Source organism: Cyprinodon tularosa, unplaced genomic scaffold (genome assembly GCF_016077235.1).
Source record: "Cyprinodon tularosa strain WSP-4 unplaced genomic scaffold, ASM1607723v1 ctg231, whole genome shotgun sequence".
Lineage (NCBI taxonomy): Eukaryota > Metazoa > Chordata > Actinopteri > Cyprinodontiformes > Cyprinodontidae > Cyprinodon > Cyprinodon tularosa.
In genome coordinates, this window is record NW_024038867.1 from 716218 (window position 1) to 734921 (window position 18704).

General features: G+C 38.1%; 1 protein-coding gene across 1 annotated transcript in view; it reads left to right on the forward strand.

Moving 5' to 3' along the window:
- Positions 1 to 18704, forward strand: part of LOC119784672 (protein ELFN1-like) — a 167062-nt gene that overhangs the window by 39131 nt on the left and 109227 nt on the right. The gene's annotated exons all lie outside the window — the stretch shown is intronic.

Here is an 18704-nt window from a genome sequence, read left to right on the forward strand (position 1 = left end):
GTGATCAGCCTTTGATGTGACTATCAGCCTGCAGGTCTCTAATCTCTGGCTTCTAAATATTTTCTGCCTATGTGATGGGATGAAATGAGATTAAGGCTCTTATTAGAACCTCCCCAAATTTACATGCTCCTTGCATCTGTGGCACAGGTCCTTTGACAGCATGGAGATGGGAGCATAGCCAGATATAGAACAAATGGACTAAACTGAGAGGTTTAAAACCTGAACTGATGACAGTCAGTCTACCTATGTTCACTAGTCAGTGCACTGATGATACCTGCAGGGTTTCTAAAGTGTCAGGAAACCAAGAGGAGAGCAAGAAAATCACAGCTTGATTTCTGATGCATTGGACATTTGGGGGCCCATGTGCCCCATCTTACCCGGCCAGCCTGAGTGTCTCGACGGCAATCTTTAGTCTGCTGTATGATGCCATGTCTTTGTCAGGCATTGAAGTCGCTAAGAAACTGTATGGCGTCATTTCATTAAGGCTTAGCATTGATCTGTAGCTCTCTCTCTCTTTCCTCGCTCACAGCAAGGCCATCAAAAATTCCTTTTATCATATTCAAGCTTTAATCAATTACTAAAGCAGGCTTCAGTACATAACTTTTTTTCTGTGGATTATCAGCTCATTTCTACACAACTGACACAGCAGTTACATTTTAGCTACACAAGGATGTTTCAAAGCAACACATTAATCAGTGTAAAGGAAGGATTTTTGCATATAACCAACAGGATTTTTAGGAGATGACCAAATGTGTGCACATTTTGTGCACACATATAGTGACAACTCCTTATTTAAAAAAAAGGATCAGTAAATTACACCAATTATCTCATTGTCTTTCATCTGTATAATTATGTTTCATTTCTCTGTCTTCTTAAATTAGGTTCACTGAAGAATCTGTCATCTTTCATGTTTGACTATCTATTATGTGTTTTTCAATTTGCCTGTCATCTCCATTTAAGTTTAATCCACATATTTCATTCAAAGTCTCTGTTTTACCTTCCAATTAGGGATTGACTAGTTAAAGATTTAAAGGTGAATCAAGGTTTTAAGAAATGACAGTGTTAAAACCCTTAAGATTTTTCTGTAACATGGCTCTTTTGTAAGATGCCAGTTATTGCATCAAACCAAAAGCTAAAAGTTCTATAGCGGTTTCTCCAGCTGTTTGAAACAGAATTAATGTAGTCTTATCTTATCCCTTAACATTTGTCGTACCTTATCAGTCATTCATTTAACATAAAGTCAAGAGGGTAAAACACAGCTACTACAACTGTTTATCCGTTAAGATCATCAGCTTTGAGTTGTTCTTTACCTTTAATACAATGAGACCTGCCTTGTGTTTTGCTTTTCCATTTGGGTATGCAATATAAGTAAGAATTTCCCAAAATGAGGTGGATGTAAAGAGGTTTTCAATGTTATTATCTGAGTTGCCTGTATAAATAATAACTGCAGCAAAAATACTATAATTTTCCCATAAGTGGGATTCAGAGTAAGTCTTGGGGTTTTATCTGTCAAATGAACAATACATTTTCCCTGTACAGACTTTTAAGACTTATTGGAACACAGATTGTGGTTGTTTTGTTCTATAATTTGAATATTGGTATATTTTCATGCTACAAATATCTATTATATATATATATATATATATATATATATATATATACACCTTTTGATGAACACATATACATATATATATACAGTTTTAAGATGGAACTTTTTCATGTGACATGGTGACATTCAATAGACATGTGGGAAAGAAACGGAAGTCTGAAAAAAAAGAATATGGGAGGTCAGTGGATTTGATAGAGAGGAAAGTTGATATCATTTTGTCGCCCCTTTTGACGGGACCATCTGTCTTCCCCACCTATCACCCAGCCAGCTCGCAGCCACCTCATTCATTGTCATCGCCACAGCCTGATGGATGTCCTTGTGTTGTGTGTATATGTGTCAAGAGTGAGTCAACACCAGAGTGACTGTGTTATAAGCTGGGTGAGACAGGGGGCAAAGTGCTTCCAGTGAGGTGCGTCATAAGATCTGTTGTCAGTGAAACGCAGCTCATACATGCTTTGGGGAAGTGATGATCAAAGTACCTTTGGCCTCTAGTCATTCTTCTTCACCAAAATCCTCCAGAATAATTTTTGTCTCCTTCACTTATTTCTTTTTTATAAATGATATTTGATCCTGTTTGAATATTTTTCTTTATTTCTCTTTATTTTATCATACTTGAAATGAATTAAAAACAAAGGCCATTCTTTTGCGACATAAAGTGATAACCTCCCAGCTAAAGCTGATTCTGATTACTGCTCTTAGAAAAATCTTTGTGTTCATGGCTAAAGAATACCATTTAGAAAAATGGAAACATATTGTATTTAGTTAACCCAGCTCCTACCAATAATTTACTGTCAAGAGTTGTGACCAGGTAAATCACCTTTTTTCTTAGAGGTCATAGATGGGAAGTATGGTTTGTGATCAACAAAGTCAAGAATAAAGATACATGCCTAACAGAATCCAATGAGACTAAACACTCCTAAACGAAAGTTTTGCCTTCGGTATAACTAAATCAGCCCACCATTATCTTGGAAATGTGTAGGAATAAATGGCATTCTTTAAAATTAGGACATATTAAAATGTTTGCCTTCTTTGTATATTTAATCAATGTAATGGTGTCTATAAAGGTCTCTACAAAACAATCAGACATTCTGCTGCTCAACACTAGGAATGGTTTATATTCTCTTGTCTTCATATTCAGGAACTTGCTCCTTGTTTGTCAAAAGAATGAGATTAAAGGGTGTGTAAAATAAACTTTTATGAGCTGTTAACTATGTTATAATATTTTACCTTAATAAAGGTCGATGTCCAAAGTGGTATTTTGCTTGACTTATGATGGCTATAGTATTCCCTATCAATTCTGCTTTCTGAAAAAATAAGTTGTTATTAGTGCTACAACAAATAAAGTAAAACGTAAACAAAACTGAACCCTGCTCTAAATTATCTCTGACTTGTTCACCTAGTGTTCCCAGGGTAGGCAACAATTAGCTTCTGTACTTTTTAGGCCTGAAGAAGCTCCTGAAAACCTATAATGAGCAGAGATGTTTTGCCTTCTTTAAAGAAGGACCAGAATAATGCTGTTAACTACAGTTTTACAGTAAAGGGGATTTCTACCATAGCTTATTTGTTTCATTTGATAATTTAATGATTTCTTTTATGTGACACCTAAGAAAAAAGAAAAATATATATTTCTTGCTTTTAATGTATTTTTCTTTTTCATTTTTCTCTGTTGGTTTATATTGCAACTCACTTAAAATAACCAAATATAAAAATGGAGTTATAAAATTAAATTTGGCTTGGTTTCCTTCTATTATCCCTACTTTCTCCCCAGCTTTTCCATCATCCTTCCAACTATCAGTCCTTACTTGCCTAAACATGATCTATACCACTGGAGGGGTAATTAGCTTTAGCTTTAATCCTAGATGAAAGCCATTTTTTACCTTATCAAATTTTAAGTCCTTCTGTTCTGTAAATATTGTGATAGGACTGAAGGTACTATTTTGCTTTTCTAACATCAAACACAATAAATGCAATCCTGTTGTTTTTGTCTGTTACCAAGAAAGCACTAATTAACCGGAAAGAGCCATTGCGTTAATTTATGAATAGAAAATAAGGATTATATTGCATTATTCACATACATTGAATAATTTTAGTTAGAATTCAGATGTAAGAATAAAGTTTTGTCCTTTTTTGAGTGCTTTGTCTCTGTAGTCACTTTTTAAAAGTATCGACAGGCACTGTAAGGTCCAAATCCTGTTGCAGCATGGGGTTCTGCAGCCTTACAACTTTGGAAGGGAAGAATTATTACAGCTCTCTCACTGTCTGTTCCAGTATTGGCACTCTAGAGTGATGTTGGGCCAAATGACTTTACATATTTAATGTATTGCCACAGGCTGAAAGGCAACAGGCATTCACTCCCCATGTTGAGCACTACTTGTCCCTTATGCCTTCTATCAGCAGACCTAAATGATGCTGCTAGGGGAATTCTTAGCTAGGCTGTGGGCTTGTCCATATGCCATTTTTATAAGAGTACTGTTGCTTGAGGTTTGAATTTAAAAAGAACATCAGCAGATGTGCATGTTGTCTAACTGAGTAAAACCAAAGTTTTTTTTTTTTTTTCTCTCATGGAGTGTCATCACTGAGCTGTAAGATGTGGTCTCATTTTGCTTGAGCTTTTGCATCCAGAGAAATAAAATCTGCCTGCAAGATTTCCCCCTTTCACGCCTTGTTCAGATCAGATGGTGTTTGGTTCCTTTTTTTTCTTTAAAGACTGATTATGTATATACCCCTCAACTTAAATGCGTGCAAAATTTCCATATGAAGAGTCTTACAGCAGGAGACTGCAGTGGAAGTTATTCATTGTTTACGCCTCCATTTAGACAAAAAACAAAACATATTATGCTCTTATATCTCTGGGCAATGGTTATATGCACCAACTGGGATATGTTTTTTTTTTCTCAAATTCTGGAGGAGGTTTGGAACATAGCATCGGAGTGGCCCTTGTTCTCTGCCTCTATTGTCGATGGGGCCACCTGTAGTTGTGATTGTAATGTCTGTGCTGACTGTCGTGGTGACAGCCCCCAACTCTGGTAGTGAAAACTGTCAGTAAAGAATGCCTTCAAGCTGAAGTAGGACTCATATTAAGCCTGGTTGGCTTGAGGGGCCCCTAAAGCCGGGCATATACTGTGCAACATTTTCAATTGTTGCACACAGCTACAGCTCAAACTGTACGACAAAAACCGCAGGGTTTAAAAGTTCACAGCTCACGATGCATGTAGTTACATTCTGCAGCTCGATGCTCTGATGCGATCTACCTGCTCACACTGCATGTCCAAAAACCACACATTTTTGCTGTTTTTGAACGAGGGCCGAGAGATGGTGCTGTTGGACTTGACAATCTGGAAAAAGAAGAAGAACTTCTTTTGTTTGCATATGCACAGTGCTGAAGTTCTGGTAAATTAGTTTGTAGATGCTCCTTTTCAACAGCAGAAAAATGAATTCTCGACCTTACCATTCCTGATCGGGAGGTGGTCGTGAGAGGCTAATCGCCCCTCAATATCCATTGTTTGATGAGGCTTAAACTTTGCCCAATCAACAAATCAACACACGACTGGAGAATCGGCCAAATGGGGCAATAAATCGTACAGTGTATGCCCGGCTTAAGGCAGCTGACAGGAGTGGCACTGCCTGAGGGGATTGCAGAGCCAAAAACTTGGCTGTCCTGGGAGGAGTTTGTTTAGGTCATGGACAAAGATCAGTTGGCCTCAATGCCTTTCCTGGCAAACCATCTCACACCTCTGAAGGGGAAGGCAGTGCTATGTTAACATTGTTAGCAGCAGAAGGGAGGAGCTTCTTACCTTGACTGAGGACAATGTCAGACATCTGACAGGGGCAGAAATGGAGTTTACTTAAGGGAGCCAGTCCTCTACCATGGCATAGGGGAGCTAGAGACACTGTGATTACTTGGGTGTAGAGAAAACTGGAATATTGGCCACAGCCTGCTTAATGTCATCAATCATTGACATTTATACAGGGGTTACGTAGATTGCACTTGAATTATGGTTGCTACAAACTTTACAAGAACAACTGACTTAAGTTATGCTGTAGGTGTAAAATACTGAACAAAAAAATGCTGCATGATTTATTTTGACTCTCAAATTTAACTTTTTGATGCACAAATTTACAAGTGGGTGGCTAATATTGCGAGATTAGAAAGTTCTACGTCAGGGAAATGTTGGCAACTTTTCGTCAAAAATATAGATATTAGATTAAGTCACTCAAATACCTAAGTTGTGACGGTTCTGGTTTTGTCAATTTGGGTGGAGGATTGACAGGACCAAATACAGACTGAGGCTGAAGGTTTCTTGAAGATTTAGCCCAAAAAAAAGTTTAACAGACACAAAAATTTAAGACATAAATCCACAAAATCCACAAAAAGTGAGAACCAGGAATACTCACAACAACGGTGCAAAGAAATGACGACAAACAAGCAAAAGTTATGGAGCAAGAGGTACATATTTGGGAAAGAGAAACAAAGACCAGACTAATTGGGAGCAGGTGTGAACAGAGGAGACTAGAAAGGAGCTAGGGAAAAGGAGACCAAAACAAGAGGGAAAAAAAGAAATACGGTACATAAGAATATTTACATCCACAAAACATGGATCAAAGTGAAACTAAAAACTCAAACAGAACCAAACCATGATATAAGTCACTAGATTCACAGTGAGATTTTTCATATTCCATCTGTGTGAAAGCTAATATAATTGATAAAATAAACAAAACCCCATTTTAATGGATACAAAACAGGATGCCTCAAAGATAGACTAGCTGAGTCAGGTTAACAGTTATATAACTGTAACGACATACATTTTGCAACATGCAAACAGATCAATTAAATGTTTTGCGGTTTTGAAATGAATGTGGGCTCATCAGCATCAGAGCTTGAAAAACAAATCCAGGGCTATGATAAGACCGTGAATATGAGTGGAGCATATTCAGATGTAGAATCAGGAATAACAGAGATGGAGCCCCCTTTGTGCCTTATGTTCATTGTGTTGCTGATACACTGAACCTTGCTTTCAATGACTCTGTTAAAAATGTTCTCAGGGTGAAGCAGCATTATGACGCTATGGAAAACTTGTGCAACTTTTTTGGACACTGTATCAAACAGAGGGTGCTCCTAAGCTAATGATACAAATAAAAAGAACTGTCATATTAAAACACTTCTGTTCCACTAACTGGTCGTACAACATAATGCTGTTTTTGCATTCAGGCACAGATACGGAGACATTTTAAAAGCCCCCATCAAAATTCTGTGCACTCAACAATGCCATTTGCAAATCTACTTCTTTGGTCAACATCGAAACCAAGGTTCTTGGGTTTATAAATGGTGTCTTACTGTTACTGCTAGCGAGGGACACAAATATTCTTAAAGCATGTAATCTTCTGCAAAGACTCATCAATGTTTTGATGGAGTCTAGAGAGCAACTTGCTATGTTCAGACCTCACAGGATAGAGGCAGCAGAAGCAGCTGTGGTTGACATGCATCAAGGAGCATCAAAAGTTCCTGCAGCACATTTCAAGCAGCAGGAGCAGTGCATCTTGACGCATCTGAGCAGCAGAAGGAGCGTCTCATGAGCTTTTGCACTGCATGAAAAGTGGGATTTTCGTCAATATACGGCACTGTAGATTGTCGTGGAACTTCAGGTTAGCGGCAGTATACGGCAATTTGCAGGCTTCGACGAAAACTCACGTAAATTCTCAGAAATTGACGTGGAATTTCTTAGGCAGTGTTCCCCCCATGCCTCCCCCCCATGGAATTCTAGGGGAGGCTTTAACATGTAAATGAACATGCTGTGAGCTATACAAATGCAAACCAGGGTTGCAGGGGGGGGTTTACCCCCCCCTGCAACCCTGGGTAAGAAAATCTCTGATACAAAGAGATCAGGTATAGCCTCTTACATTTTAGCTTGAATTGATTTATTTAATTAAAGTATAGAGACCAAAACAGATCTTTAGCTGACAGAGCAATACATTTAGAGCAGTAATTATTTTTTTTTAAATTTGCATTTAAGATAAAAAATAAAATGTTGTCTGTCAATATGCTCAATTCACAATTACTTAAGTGGAAAAGTTTCAAGAAATGATTCTGAGATGATTCACTTTATAACATGGCGCATTATCCTGTTGGAAGTAGCCATCAGAAGATTGGTACACTGTGGTCATAAGGACATAGGTCAGCATGCTAAATTGGTTTTAAGTGGCCCAAAGTGTGGCAATAAATATCCCCCAAATAGATGGTAGAAATAGATCAGGCTCAGTATAACCTAATTATAGACTCTTACATTTTATCTTGAATTGATTTATTTAATTAAAGTACGCTAGATTACTGTGTATGCAAATGTTATGTAAAAAAAATACACAAAATAATTTACTTCAAAAATTAGTTTTAATCAGAATCAGTTGGCTGTAATGGTTAATTTTTTTTTTAGATTTCCACTTTTTTTTTTTTTTTGTTATTGAATATATAAGAAAACAATAACAATCTCAAATAACAAGTCAATAACAAATATTTCAATACAAGAAGAAATATCACAACTCCTGCTTTTGAAAAATAAAATTAAATGCACAGGCTGGAACAAAGTATAAAATAAAATAAATAAAAATAAATAAAATAATAATAGTAGTTAAAGTAAATTAATCAGTGGGGACTACCAACTGAAATTCTTCAATTAACTCAAACAATTTAATTGCATTTAAATTCTGCATCTTTCTCAGACATCTTTTGAAAAGGGAAAGTTCATTTTTGAGAGCAGAGATTGAGAGGGAGCATTTTGCATAGCGACATTTATGGATATAATACTTTGTTACAATTATTAGAATATTGATTAAAAATTCCAAATTTTTTTTCTTTAATGGATAAACCGAATTGAATTCTTTATATTTAGGAGGAATTGGGAATTTCAAATAATTTGTCCTAATTTTGACTATCATAGATTTCTTAAAATTTTGTAAGAGAGCTGTGCTTTTTGTTCTTCCTGGGTACATATTATTTATAGAATATTGATTCAAAAACTTGTTGTTGCATTTATTATCTCTAATGTCCACCTGCTCAAATTCAATCTTATGGAGACAAACAATTGCAATTGCAAACAATTTATAGGTGCATTACCGCCACCTTCCAGAATGGAGCGACGCGAGCTCTTCTCGCGAGTCCTTCCGTATAACAATGACGTCGTATGTGATTGGAGGAGCCTGATGAGCCTTCGGCCCCATCGTCCAATCACGTGTGAGCTTTTGTGCACTACGACTTCTCGCGAGACCAGCATATTAGCAGACATGTTTGTGTTACTATACTCAGAAGAGCTTCATCTCCAGTTACCGTGTTTGTATTTTGTTGTTACGTGAACAATGGCTGCACGACGTCTCGCGTTCAACTCGCCTCCAACTGCTCTTAGTCCACAACTTTCGGCCAGCCCGCAGACTGACGAGAAGAAACTGCTGATTGCTATCAGCGGACTGTCTCGTCAGCTTGCCCAACATACTGCCGACATGAATGAGCACCTCACTCAGCTGGAGAATTCGATGCACTCCAGGTTGTAGTCCATAGAGGACAAGATGGCGGCTCTGCAGTTAGGGTGGCCATTTCTATAGCACCAAAAAGGAGGACATTGTGCGGCATATCAATAAATTACTAAGGTGTACATAAGAATCGGGTAAAGTCACATTTATAGCACAATTCTTAGTAGTTTAAAGAGGATGCTTGTGTAGCTGAATAGAACAAAATATTAAAGAAATGTAAAAAAGAATTGGTTCCCAGCATTTGTATTTATTTAATACATTGTGGTGTTTAAAAAGTGACCATTTTTTAACACAATTAATTTGCGCAGAACTGCTGCAATTGATCATAAAGCAGTTGTTTGGAAAAGAAGCTCGAGAAAGAGCTAGAGAATAGGACGATGCAAACTGCAAAAAGTGGCTGGAAAAGAGGAATTCATGACATGGCTGCAGCCTGTCGAGAGTAAAGATGATTTCACCATGTTCTCTATCTATCCATATCTATCTATATATCTATCTATCCATATCTATCTATATATCTATCTATATATATATATATATATATATATATAAACTTGAGTCATGGAACTGTGCTTACAGCTCCTTATTTCATGTAAACTAATAACTTGTGTACATGATACTTGTTGATGGCATTAAAATTATTTCTAATAGCATTAAAAGAGCATTAAATTAGAGTTCCTCATTCCTGTATAAAACCTGTGAACGCTTAATTTAATCTGACATATTAAAAAAATCCCCATCATCATCCAGCAGATGTTCAGTTTCTGCCCAAATATTTTCTTTCTGTTGTGGATTTTTGTAACAGGGATAACTAGGATCATACATAGTTTGTATGAACTCTGTTTATTCTCTGCTTCCAAACTCATCATCTCTTCATCCATTCCTGCAATAAGAATTTTCTTTTAAAGTTGTGAGATTCACTCTAGAAACTCACAACTTCTTCCTGGTCTGTTGAAGCACCAATAGTCTGCATCCAATTATTTAATTAATTGCTCTTAGTTTTTGGGAATATATACAAACTATGCTCTAATTTCTAGATACCGATCTGTTTTTACTATAATTTAATTTGACAAACCGGGTCTTCTCTACATTCTTTTTTCTGTTTGGTGCGATTGCAATAGCGGGTTTTGATCTGGACGGACCGGAGGGGAGCAAAAAATAGCTCAGCTCCGTATTTTGACGGTGAAGGACGGAGAAGACGTACGTGGGCGGTGACGAGCGGAGGATGTGGAACAGCTCTCATTGATTTACATGACAGACAAGTACTCCGTACGTGAGCGGGGCGGAGCGCTGACGGAGTATGTGGAATCTGGGGGTAAAGGAGGACAAATACACGTCCGGCTGGGTGCAGCGCCGGACGCCGGACAGTGCAATGAAAATCCGGACTGTCCGCCCTAAAGCCGGACATCTGGCCGGCTTTAGGGCGGGATATACGAACTCGAGGAAGAGAAGACGGGTGCACAACGCCAAGCTAGCGGTAAATATATGTTCGATTACTGGTAGCTATGCTAAAAGCAGCCTAATTAGCTAGGCAAGCTAAAGACAACCTAGCCTAGCTAGGTAAGCTAAAAGCAGCCTAGCCTAAAGCTTTATTAAAGTGTATTTTTTGTGATTCACAGGAAGCATTATGCCGTCTTAACAACTCGGAGACTAATTGCAGGCGCTATGAACCGGCAGGGGTAAGGTTTAAAGAATATGCTTTCATTCTGCGGTAAAAGGACATGTATAGGATGGATACCGACCATAGTTTGACTTTTTTTTTTTTTTCACAGACTACAGTCGCCTCACAATGAGGCGGTGACCTCCTATTTGCCCGGATTTGCACGATGTTGATAAAGACGACATTGTGTGTAAGTGACTTGTTTTAATGTTTTCTCCTTCCTTGTTACTGTGACTTGCGTTTGATTTTTTTATTTTTATTCATACCACTCTCATTTAATTGTTTTCCAGCTGCCTGTAAGATGTATTATGAGACGGTATGCAGGAGCTTCAGATACACGCTGCTAGCCAGCACGCTGCGTGCGGAGGCTGCCAGGCTATCTGCTCGGAGTCGGGCCAGAAGAAAGAGGGTAAGACTTTATTTGGTGACTATTTTTCAGGTGCATTGATAGATGTGTTGTGTCCATATGCAGTGCGCTGATTCATGTTTTTTTTTTTTCAGCTGCTGAAGGCGAGGCAGAGTGTGCTGGCAGATGAGGAAGTGGAACTCTGTAAGTCCGCCACCGTCGACCTCATGTCCGACGAAGAAGATGGCGTCGGCGGCGGTGTCTCTGGATGGATTGTACGGTCGCCGCCATTTCGTAGGCCGGATCTCACTGAACTCTGTGTTAAGCTGCAGTCCGGGTTAGAAGCGATGTCGAAGTACAGGGCCACGCACAGTAGACGTCTGCACATCGGACCTGCCTCGGAGGGAATGCTGCCCGTTACCTCCAACCCCGAGGAAGCAAACGGACCGTTCACGGAGTTGTAATTTTTAGATACGCATGTGTTTGGATACGCGTTGTATATAGTTGTGTGTGTTTTAATAAAGCTCTTTCTTTGCATAAACAGCTTCCTGGCAAATCTTCATTTCCTGTATAAATTCATTCATGTCCTTGATGGTAGCATAATAATTGTGTAGTAGTGTAGGATAACATAAATACACAGCATATGAATGAATAAATATATGAATGAATAAATATATGAATGAATAAATATATGAATATATATATATATGAATGAATATATATATATATATATATATATATGAATAAATATATATATGTAAATATATATATATGCCAACCAATCACGAGCGACTTTACTTGTTTAAAAAGAAGTGGTTCCGTCCAATACTCAGTAAGAAAATTAAAGCCTGGCGTGGCCACGTGTGGTTTTGCTGCCAATCACGAGCGATTTCATTTGTTTGAGAATAGTGGTTTCAGCCAATACTGAGAAGGTTATTCAAGCCAGACCTGGCCAGCCGCGCGGGTTTGCTGCATTCATATGCTAATTAGGGCCATTAGTACAGCTGATCGCTCTCCACATACGTCACGGTACGTTTCCGACAATTTGTGGCACGACAAACGCGGACAAGCACGGGTTGCAAATTGTCGGAAACTGACGAAAATCAGGCAGATCTGCGGGAGTTTACGGGGGGTTTACGGGGACGAAAATCTCACTTTTCATGCAGTGTTGAGCATCTGACACGTGGGATGCGCTTCACAAGAAGGATATGCTGGAGGTAGAAAACTTTAACTTTTGCTGCTTGATGGGCCACATCAACCAATCAGAGAAGCTGATCTGGGAGATGGCAGGGAGACAGACACAGTGCTGCTGAAGCAGAGAGCTATGAGCTCTCCCCTGAAAAGTTTATCACCTAAATTAACTTCTAATCTCGAAACCTGCCGGGAAAATATGTTTGATTTTATCATTCTGGTGCCTGCAGTTTTGATTACCTACATGAAGAACACCTTCCAGCGGTGCGAACAGTAGCAGAAATTCCGCAAGAGGCAACCTGGCAAGAGGCTGCCACTGAAGGGGAAATAAAATTTGAAGGCAGGATTGGATGTTGTCCAGAGAGAATGAGAGAGCAAAGAAAAAGAACATGTAGAGAATTTTAGCCAAGTTCATGTTGCATAAGGTTTATCCTACACCCTTCAAATAGTGGCAAGTAGGCCTATAGTATTCATATTGGAACTGCTTGTGAACATTTGGGCCACTGTGCCAAATTTACAAAACTTTATAGCTACTGATACAGGCTCTGAGCTGAAATAGTCCAAGTGGGTGACAAAATGATAATGTCACTATCCGTGGTGCTGAACTGCTTTGATTTTGTGATGCTTTATCATTAGTGACTGTAGAGGCGAATGTTCTTGTTGTCCTCATGGTTTGTTATACTTAATGTTAGACTTCAAACTGAAACAGTTTCGGCACAAGCACAACTGGCAGATCAGAGTTTGTCCGAGTTGAGCGCACAGTACACTGCAGCTGCTGCCACGGTCCATCTGTGGTCATGCAGAATGTGTGCCGCTGCATAGGCAGGTGGTTGGCGTGACCCCACAGGATGCAGCAGCTTGGCTGATACTTCCTAGCTTCAGACTAACAGATTGTAGTACAAAGATGCAATTTAAACGTCTGACAGACCACCCGCTAATGTTTTAATCCAGTCTCGTCACATCAACAAAAACTCACACCCACGATTCGTTATGATTTCATCAAAAATCCATGTCTAGCTTGTCAGTTTTTGTTATCTTCATTAAAAAAGTAGTGTTAAGGAAATCATTTCATTGTTGATTAAGAGAACACTGAAGCACACAATTGATGTTTTAGCCTTTCCAACAGAAGCTACAGCTCCCCCCCCAACAGCATGCTCTACTATTTTAGAGCAGCTGCAGACAAAGGCCTGTGTAGTGTACCACAGAATAATTGGGATAGACCTGTAAGATGTGCTTGTTCAAACTTACAGTCTAAGCCCTCAGTGTTCTCAGAATTACCTACTGCAGCTTTAACTCTTGTGAAAAGAGAATTTGAGAACCTGAAACTGATACTTGCTTTAGCATCAACAATAGATAAAGGCTGATGATGATTGCCATGGTTGTCTCTTGGTCTTACAATGTTGTTGTTTCTAAAGTAAAAAATTAATGTTGACAGACAAATAATTTTAAAGCAGCAAAGAATTCTTTTGTGACCATGTATTGTGAACCAGCAAGATAAAAAGCATGGCTAAATCCATCAACTCAACAACATACATACATCTTTCTTTATTCAGGCTAGATCAAAAGTCATAAAAATATTTAATATTCAGTCCCCATTATAAAATGCCATACATCTTCACCAATGTGATATGCAAAAGATATATCGCTGCATTTTACTTTTGATAGTTCAGATTTTTTCACAATAAATTGGTCACTATTTTTCCCCTAAGCTTCCCTGTGCTTCTCTGAATTGTTTTTTGGTTTGGTCCCTCACACTGCCCTATCTTTTAAACAGTCTGCATGTGTTGAGTTGAAACAAAAGAATAGATTAAACTCAAATCAACCAGCAATTAAATTTCCACTCCAATACAACTCAGAACGCAATTTTCCATGGGACAGCACTGTCTTAAAACACATTTCTGTTAATATCTTCCTGGTATATCACTTCTTCACTAATGTACCATCCTCCCAAACTTTATTGTTTAGCCTAGAGTCTGATTGGATTTTCAGCCTTTGTCTGGAATTTGAGGAGCAGCTGAGCATCACTAACAGCCTAGAGCAGAGCATTAAGGTTGCAGTTCAGTAAGAGTAAAAACAAAACACCCACAGCCAAATGTATTGTAGGGACCTATAGCAAATGAGGAAATCAAGCCTTGGTTAAGGTGTTTTGTTTGGTTTGCTGTCATGATTTAAAATTAAGGTTCAAACTAATGGCTGCATTAAATTGCAACCCCATTATATTAAAAAACAGAACGTTTCAATTTGCATAATAGCATCATGTTTTAACTTAAAAAAAAAGAAAACATAACATGCTGTTAGAAGCACATTATCCGATGAGTCCAAGCCCTAGGCAATCCTTTTTTTTGTTTAAAACAAAATTTGCCCTTTTACTGAAAAAAAAAACAGCACTAGAGAGTAAATACCTCAACCTTGAAAACTAAGTGATTTCCTGAAAGTAGCAAGAGAACTACAAGCCAAACCTAGAAAACAGGAGCAGAGGATCATACCAAGCCCAACTCCTCCCACCTAAGAGCAGGAAAGTAAGTCTCCATGGGCAGAGACTTGCAAAAATTGGACAATAACGGTTTGAAAAAAAGGCTTTTTTGAAAAAGTGTTGATTTGAGTGACACTATTTAGACTGAGCTACAAGTTCAGTTAACTGTTGATTAAATTTAAAGTGAACGGCACAAGTATTTTAGGTTCTTGATCCTATTTTCCTCTTTTTGTGCATTCACACTAAGAGTGTTTATTTTTACAGTTGTTCATTGTTACATCAATTTAAACTATTTAACGTAGCTTCACTGCTCTCATTGTATACTAAAAATATAAATAGCTCCTTTTGCTAAGTTACTTTCTTCAAGCACTGCAGGCCTACACGGTAAAGAGGGCTGTGCAGGTCAAAGGTCAAACTGGCTCCTGCACGCTTGTGCAGACACACTTACTAGCTGTTCCCCCTGAGGAATGGAAGAGCAGGTAGGACTGCTTTTATGAAGTAAATTTGGTTTCAACAGACCTTTGCAGAGCTTTTGCAGCATCGGTCTACTTATTGGAAGACTATCGGGGAAAAAATTCAAACATTGTAAAAAATTATAACACCCCGGCCATCACTGTATTTTACACAATACAATGCTGACGAACATTTCTGTTTCTGGGGAAATCTTCCATCAACCATATCTAAGATACACTATATTACCAATTTTTGGGGTCACAACAAAAAACCAATGCATTCACATGCAGATCAGTACAAAGAATGTGGATCATTGTTTTGGGTTGTACAGTAGTTTGTGATCATAATCCATAGAAATCTGCAGCTTACCGTAGATTTTGTTGTTCAAGGCGAGAAGTCAAAATATTGGATTCAAATTCCTGAGGTTCTTTTTAATAGTTTGTGGTCCTTTTTTCCAGTTTAAGTATGCAGTAATTTAAATTTGAGATTTCAACATAATGAGGTAGTCTACACTGTAAAAAAACAACAACAAAGGTTTTGAACTGAACTGAAAGGGATTACAAACATCAAGAACTTCAGTTAATTATGTGTTGTGTTTCATGGCATGAAGAATCCATATGTAGGACAGCAAAGCCCCAGAGAGATCATGCAAACCAAGGATATGCCTATATGCAGTATTGAAATAAAACTTTAAATCTCATTGGAATGTACCTTGAGTTTCTCATTTCCTTCTTTTTTCTTTTCATCCAAAATCGGTGCTTTGAAGCATTCCAATAGTCGGAGGTACCGTAGCAGAGATGAAGATGTTGAGATTCCCTTTGTGAGTGATGAGGATGAGAAAGGAAGATATCAGAGGGTCAGTTTATGACAGATGTTTAAGAGATTAAATCAGAAAGGCCAGACTGGATGTCTTACCATCAACCAATTTTTTGCACTTAATGGAAGCAGCAAAATTTGAACATATTTACTAAATTGTGCAAAAAGTTTATACATTGGCTTTGGTTTTTTTTTTTCTTCCCCCAAGAAACCATTAATAAGCTAAAGAGAAAATTTTGGCACATTTTTTCAATAAGTTCTGACGTAGTAAATATTTACCTCGTATCAGGGGGAGTAGAATCCCATTTCTCTGTCTATGTTTCCAGATGGTATGAAGCATCGCTAATATAACCTGATAAAGTAAAAAAAAAACTTGCTCAATTACAACACATTTATCAAAACCTTGGTCCATCAATGATCTGTGGTCATGCTAACTTGCTAACTCGCCCCCCTGTTTGCTACAGTTAGGCATAACTTCAACTTAAGATAACATTACACTTTGCATCGTTAATTTGGGTTAACGAGGATAGTGTGCATGTCTGTAAAAGGGTGATGAGAGTGGAACTGCCAAGTGGACGACTAGAAGAAGACCAAAGAGGAGATTTGTGGATGGAATTAAAGAAGACATGATAGTGTGACAGAGATGCAGAAGAAAGTGTTAGATGGAGACGGAAGACTCGCTGTAGTGACACCTAAAAAAGGGAAAAGCCAAGAGAAGGAGAAGAAAAGCAAAAAGTTTGACTAGATAATTTATTTTATTAAAAATTTTAACGTTAGATGTTTTTCTCCTGAGAATGTGATGAAAATGAGCAATTATACAAGGTGACAAAAATACTACCTAATAGGTTTTTGAACTGAAGTTGGATACCGTCTCACTTATCTGCTTTTTACCAGGTGCTTTCATTGGCTTGAGGCATACATTTTGCACATTTAAAATCTGAATATTAGGCACGTTCATACACATCTACCACCCATCTGTCTTGAGCACTGCCTGTGCTCATCAGCATCCCCAAAATATCCAAGTCCCCACAGGAATGAGGCACACAACATTCATGATGCTCGGTGAGGGTGTTCACTAGTGCCTCAATTTCAAAGTCTATAAATATTTGAAGGTGTTCTCATTCTCATTGGTTTCAATTAACAACAGCCTACATCTTATACAGATTATGATTAGGAAACTCACAAAGATCATTATTTCACTTGTTCGAGCAAAAAAAAACAAAAGTATTAATTCCTTTGGATGTTGAGATGTTGTTGTGTTGGTATGTCACATAAAAGTGAAAAAATGTTTTGGTTTTTAATGTGAAAATAAAGTTAAAGGGTATAAATACCTTTCAATTAGGTGTAGTCCTAACTTTGCAAACTGAGTATGGTTTGCAGTATGTTGCCCCATTCTCAAGTCTGATGTGTTGCTTTGATAATCTCTGATCACCAAGTTCAGATCCATCAGCTGAGCTTGACATCTCACAGATTTCCAACCATGCGCTGTGCTCCTCTCCTCTCCTCTCCTCTCCTCTCCTCTCCTCTCCTCTCCTCTCCTCTCCTCTCCTCTCCTCTCCTCTCCTCTCCTCTCCTCTCCTCTCCTCTCCTCTCCTCGCTTTTCTCTACTAACACAACTCATTCATCTTGTGCTAAAGGTGGCCCAAAAACATTATGGTTCATTCTGCAGCTAAGGGAAAAAAAGGACAGAATGGTTTTCGTTGAAAGGATGGTTTTGTACCGATCCTTCCCTTTTGATTGAGGGTAGAACTCTTTCTTTTAAACTTATGGTCTCTATAATGATGAGGAGGCTGCTGAGAATGAAAAGAACAAGGTGAAACAAGGGTAAATGGCAGCCAAGTGAAAGGAGCTTTACTAGTGAGTTTTTTTTCCACCACAGTAGAGGTTAATAAAATTTTGTACCATAAAATAAAATGGGAATTAATGTAAATACTTGCTTGGTACTCTCAAGGATATTTTCTAAAAAATTATCTAAAATGTAGAGCTTTGTACTTTGTGGTTATAGTTTAGGGTCTTGAATGTAACCACAAACACAATTTTCAAACTACATTTTAAAACTTCTGACTCTCACTACAAGCCTTTAACCAGTTCAAACATTATATTACCAAATTAAAAAGAAACAATAGTTTTGGTCGGAAAAATTAGTTTCTCTTATTACATATATTCATTTATGCTATATACCCACTATAAATGTTTTCACTCAGTCTGTTTCACCTGCAAGGCCACACAATTCCCCTGCTTGAGGCTGTTTGTAGACCAGAAATACCTTCACATAAAAAAAAACAGTTTCTTTCTCAAGGTTTATTCATAACATGTTACTTTTTAACCAAGGTGTCTGTAAATTGTTTTGACTCTGACAACTTCCGATTATTGTAAGTAAGGGGGAACGAATGCTGCCCAGGCAGAACAGGCCGATTACCGTGCAATAAGGGCTGTTTGAACTGTTCTCATTTTGCAAAGATTAGAATAAAGTGCCGACTCAGTGAAATCCATCCATCTCCATTTAATTAACTGGAGCAAATAGTTGAATACTTTTTCCCCCCCCACTACTTAGTACAAAACAGAAAAAAAAATATCAAAACACAATTCCTGTTTAGAAGTTGCAGTAAAACATTTGCACCTTCCTAATGTACATGCCCTA